The sequence below is a fragment of the Zalophus californianus genome, chromosome 16, assembly GCF_009762305.2.
Source record: "Zalophus californianus isolate mZalCal1 chromosome 16, mZalCal1.pri.v2, whole genome shotgun sequence".
Lineage (NCBI taxonomy): Eukaryota > Metazoa > Chordata > Mammalia > Carnivora > Otariidae > Zalophus > Zalophus californianus.
Window position 1 is genome coordinate 43108770 of NC_045610.1, and position 5523 is coordinate 43114292.

A 5523-nucleotide genomic window follows, 5' to 3' on the forward strand; every position below is an offset into this window, starting at 1 on the left:
TGCTCCTCTCTGCCCTGCTCATGCTCTCTCTCTCTCAAATAAATAAATATAATCTTAAAAAAAAAAAGAAGATGGGTCCATACCACTGGAACACTATGCAGTCATTTAAAAAAATACATACTTTGGGTGCGCCTGGGTGGTGCAGTCAGTTAAGCGCCCTACTCTTGGCTTCAGCTCAGGTCATGAACTGAGTGAGGGTCGTGAGATGGAGCCCCATATCCCGCAGGTGTGGAGCCTGCTTAACATTCTCTCTCTGTCCCAATCCCCATTTCCAAAAAAATACATACTTTGATAATGTATCATGGTATATCATTGGTTGAAAAGAGTGTTGCAGAACCATATTCTACTGTAGTATGACCTCATTTTTGTAAAAAAAATTAAAAACCATATTGCTGGGACACTTGGGTGGCTCAGTTGGTTAAGCGTCTGCCTTCAGCTCAGGTCGTGATCCCAGGATCCCAGGATCAAGCCCCACAGCGGACTCCCTGCTCCGCAGGAAGTCTGTTTCTCCCTCTGCCCTTCACCCCACTCATGCTCTCTTTCTCTGAAATAAATAAATCAATCTAAAAAATAAAAATAAGAACCATATTGCTTACCTTTGTTTGTACCAAAAGTAAAAAAGCCTGGAAGGATACATACCAAATATTAATAGTAGATACTCTTAGAAGGGAGTGGAGAAAATAGGGGGAAGAAACTTACATTTTACTTTGTACATTTCTGCAGTGGTTTATTTTATTTTTTTATTTAAGTTCAATTACCCAACATATAGTACATCATTAGTTTCAGACGTAGAGTTCAATAATTCATCAGTTGCTCTGTAGTGGTTTAAAATGCTTTAAAGCAAGCATTGGGGCTCCTGGGTGGCTGAGTCGTAAAGCGTCTGCCTTCGGCTCAGGTCATGATCCCAGGGTCCTGGGATCGGGCCCCACGTTGGGCTCCCCGCTCGGCGGGAAGCCTGCTTCTCCCTCTGCCACTCCCCCTGCTTGTATTCCCTCTCTCGCTGTGTCTCTCTCTGTCAAATAAATAAATAAAATCTTAAAAAGCAAGCATATATTACTTTTACAATCAAATACAACAAATTGGAAGATTAATGATAAATTATAGAACATTTGCATCAGGGAATCTATAATATATATGATATATATGATATGCCCTATCATATATATTATTATATAGTATATTATATATTATATATACATAATCTCCTTCTAAGTCTACAGATAGGTCTCCATAAAATGTTGCCTGTTGAAAATGGCAGGTACACATCACAATGTATCCCCCATCTCTTTTATAATATTTTCCCTTTAAAAAAAATTTTTTTAAAGATTTTATTTATTTGTTTGACAGAGAGAGACAGTGAGAGAGGGAACACAAGCAGGGGGAGTGGGAGAGGGAGAAGCAGGCTCCCCGCTAACCAGAGCGGGGAGCCCAATGCGAGGCTAGATCCCAGCACCCTAGGATCATGACCTCAGCCGAAGGCAGATGCTTAACAACTGCCACCCAGGCACCCCTTACAATATTTTCCAAAAAAACCCAATGTAATAATCAGAAGCCCCCAAAGGGGGGAAATTTTTATAACCACCCTAAATGTAATAGAGACAGACACACAAAGATACACATGAATATGATAGTGCATGAACTCATCTATATAACTATAATTTCACAACTGTCAGGACAGAAATTAAAACTAAAAATCTTTGAGCACCATTTAACATCTACCACTACCATGTTAAATTATGCCCCAATGTTTCTATTTGTGATGTGGGGAGGAAAATTAGTTATGGCACGTGTGCTTTCCATTATGCTCCTGCATGTGTATACATACACATGGAAGAGAGACTGAAGTCTTTGACAGCACGGTGGGATTTCTAGGGACTTTTTCTTTTTTTTTTTTTTTGTAAAGATTTTATTTATTTATTTGACAGAGAGAGACACAGAGAGAGAGGGAACACAAGCAGGGAGAGTGGGAGACAGAGAAGCAGGCTTCCCGCGGGGCAGGGAGCCCGATGCGGGGCTCGATCCCAGGACCCTGGGATCATGACCTGAGCCGAAGGCAGACACTTAACAACTGAGCCACCCAGGCGCCCTCTTTTTTCTTTAACCTATTCTATATTGTTTAACCTCTCCACAAGCAGTATTATCTTTGCAAACTGAAAAAACATATTTAAGAAGTGAAAATTCACATGAAATGTATATTTTTTTTAAGTTGGGTTTTTTTTAGTAACTGCTCCCAGCATGAAGAATTCCTGAAAATGTTTTCTAATAATGCACTGGTCAAAGAATATGTTAAAGTCATGACCCAAGCAACACCCCTTCCCTCAACGTTTGACATTTTCCTAAAACCAAAAAGAAAGCTCAAACAACAAAAAATAAATAATCAAGATGGGGGGTGTATGAGGCTGGGAGTACTGGGTAAACAGAAACAGTCGATCTCTCCAGGCATGGTTTGATCTTAATACCCAGTGAGGTGACCTGCAAACCACATCACCACAATCCCTGTAACTCCTTTTGAAGATCATGTAGCATCTCTGACTAGTACAGAATATAGCTTCCCACCAGGGCTAATCAGATGGAATCCTCCTTCCTCTTCATTTAGAGAAGTACAAAAACCATACATAGGACCAGACAAGACCAGACCACCCAAGTCCCCTCCAACTAGTGTTTATTTGGGGATTTTATCTGTACAACACCAGAACAGCTCTGTAATTGGTAAAAGTTAGTCAACTGACAAAAATAAAGTTAGTTAGGTATGTCAGTAAAATATCAACCCATTAAAAAGTGGAAAAGTTTCAGGGACAAAGAAGGAGAATAAAAACATGGAGAGAAGAATGTTCTCCTTAAAAAAAAAAAAAAAAAAAGTGGAAAGTTTTGATACCAGTGTCTTGGTCTGTGCTACTATTGTAATACCAAATAACTGACTTTGATTTTCAGTTCAAGAGATTCTTATTTTTCTTCTTCTACTAAATCTAACTAGGTTTCCTAAATCAAACAGTTGTTTTTTATGTTATATGCAGATACATTTAGTGGGGACAAAAAACCCAACAGTTTATAAGAAAGTATGTTTCAGAGTCATACTCACGGCTTAGTGCTCTCAAATGGCTCTTGTGAGCATTAATGTAAGGTTCTCACCATTGATTGGTACCGCATTAGAAAGTATTATCTCGGGGCGCCTGGGTGGCTCAGTCATTAAGCGTCTGCCTTCAGCTCAGGTCATGATCCCAGGGTCCTGGGATGGAGTCCCGCATCAGGCTCCCTGCTGGGCAGGAAGCCTGCTTCTCCCTCCCACTCCCCCTGCTTGTGTTCCCTCTCTCGCTGTGTCTCTATCTGTCAAATAAATAAATAAAATCCTAAAAAAAAAGAAAGAAAGTATGATCTCCATACTCTGGTTTCTCTTCAGATCGCATAAATATTTCACTTTTTACTAAAGATTTCCGTGGAGAGAAACAATTTTGAGTCCTTTACCAATTTTTTGAGAACTTGCTTGGGGAAAATTTAAATAAAAAGTATGATCTCCAGCAAATCTAAAAACAAAAACAAAAAACAGGTGGGAGACTCCACTCTTAACCATATTGTCCCCACATATGAAGCCTTTAGGTCTATTCTCCATCCCTATTCCATCCAATTCTACTCAGCCTCAAAGCTATGCCACCTCCTCTCAGGAGTGGAGAGTTGCAGAGAGGGCTGCTTAAAAATTTATCCATGGGGCACCTGGGTGGCCCAGTTGGTTGAGCGTCCAACTGTTGGCTCAGGTCATGATCTCAGGGTCAGGATATCAAACCCAGTGTCGGGCTCTGCACTCAGCAAGGAGTCTGCTTAAGATTTTCACTGCATCTCTCTCTGCCCCTCACCCCTACTCTCTCTCTCTCTCTCAAATAAATAAATGTGTCTTCAAAAAAAATGATCCACAACACAGTTATGAAATAGACTTCTGGTTATGTAGTTACCATGACTGCAGTGAGGACAGAATAGTCCATGCTCTTAATTGAAAGGCTATAGGAAGTCAGGCTTCTCTGTGTTTAAGATGTAGAAGGTAGAAGAAATTCTTGTGATAGGCAGGAGGCTAAGAAGTCGGGTCTTCTAGGGCGCCTGGATGGCTCAGTCGTTGGGCGTCTGCCTTCGGCTCAGGTCATGATCCCAGGGTCCTGGGATCGAGCCTCGCATCGGGCTCCCTGCTCCGCGGGAGGCCTGCTTCTCCCTCTCCCACTCCCCCTGCTTGTGTTCCTGTTCTTGCTGTCTCTCTCTGTCAAATAAATAAATAAAATCTTAAAAAAAAAAAAAAAGAAGTCTGGTCTTCTATTTCTAGCCAGCAATCTTGCTGCATAATTCAAGTTGGAATCTATGCGATCAAAATCTTTATTGACTTTACTACCGGATGAACAAGTTCCTTCAGGATATTCCCTAGCTTTTTATACTTAGAGCAGAAGAGGTAAGTTACATAACAATTTGTCTTTTCAATATGACGATAATATTTAGTGACAAATACACTTGTTTTCTAAAAGTATAGACAGGGTGCCTAGGTGGCTCAGTTGGTTAAGCGCCTGCCTTGGGCTCGGGTCGTGATCTCAGGATCCTGGGATCGAGCCCCACATAGGACTCCCTGCTCGGCGGGGAGTCTGCTTCCCCCTCTACCCCTCCCCCCCGTTCATGGCTCGCTCTCTCTTGCTCTCTCTCTCTCTCGAATAAATAAAATTTAAAAAAATAAATAAAAGTATAGGGGCACCTGGGTGGCTCAGTTGTTAAGCGTCTGCCTTCAGCTCAGGTCATGATCCCAGGGTCCTGGGATCGAGCCCCGCATCGGGCTCCCTGCTCCATGGGAAGCCTGCTTCTCCCTCTCCCACTCCCCCACTTGTGTTCCCTCTCCCGTTGTCTCTCTCTCTGTCAAATAAATAAGTAAAATCTTAAAAAAAAAAGTATAGACAAATTCACATTGCTATGTCCACGCTCTCTCATCTTATACTTTGAACATATTGAAAAATAGCTGACTGGCATTATGAGGACACATTGCGGCTGAAGAGGAATGACATTCAGGGGAAGTTCTAATCCTTTCAGCCAAACGACCACTGGAAAGTGTCCATTTGAAACCAGGTAGACCTTTGCTGAGAAGGTTTTGGGAAAGCAAAGAGGAAGCAGTCATTATCAATGTTAATTTCATTGTTATGGAAAGCACAGGGAAGCTGGGGGTCAAGGTTCTGGTCCTGGTGCTACAATTAACAGCTATGTAATCATGGACAAGACAAATCACTCTGTGTCTTGGGGTAAGAGGGAAAAAATATATTTTCTGTGCAAAGACAGGCGATGGCCCAGATAATCTCAAACTTCCCTGTCAAAAGCTCTGAGAATCCCTGATCTCAGCTGAGTTAGCTTTTAATGAGATAACAGAATGGTAAAGTTGTTCTTGGCCTGGCTCACAGGGACCAAAAAATAACGGCAACCAAACTCATCATCACCTACATCGTTCACTGAATTCACCATTCAGTATTCACCTGCAAGCTCTTGGCCAAAAGGCATAGGTAGAGCAGTAGT

General features: G+C 41.8%; 1 non-coding gene across 1 annotated transcript; it reads left to right on the top strand.

The window, feature by feature from the left end:
• The first annotated feature begins 3377 nt into the window (after positions 1 to 3377).
• Positions 3378 to 3494, top strand: LOC113908416. The gene has a single exon (XR_003515481.1). It is a non-coding gene; the product is annotated as a U5 spliceosomal RNA (small nuclear RNA).
• The last annotated feature ends 2029 nt before the right edge of the window (positions 3495 to 5523 follow it).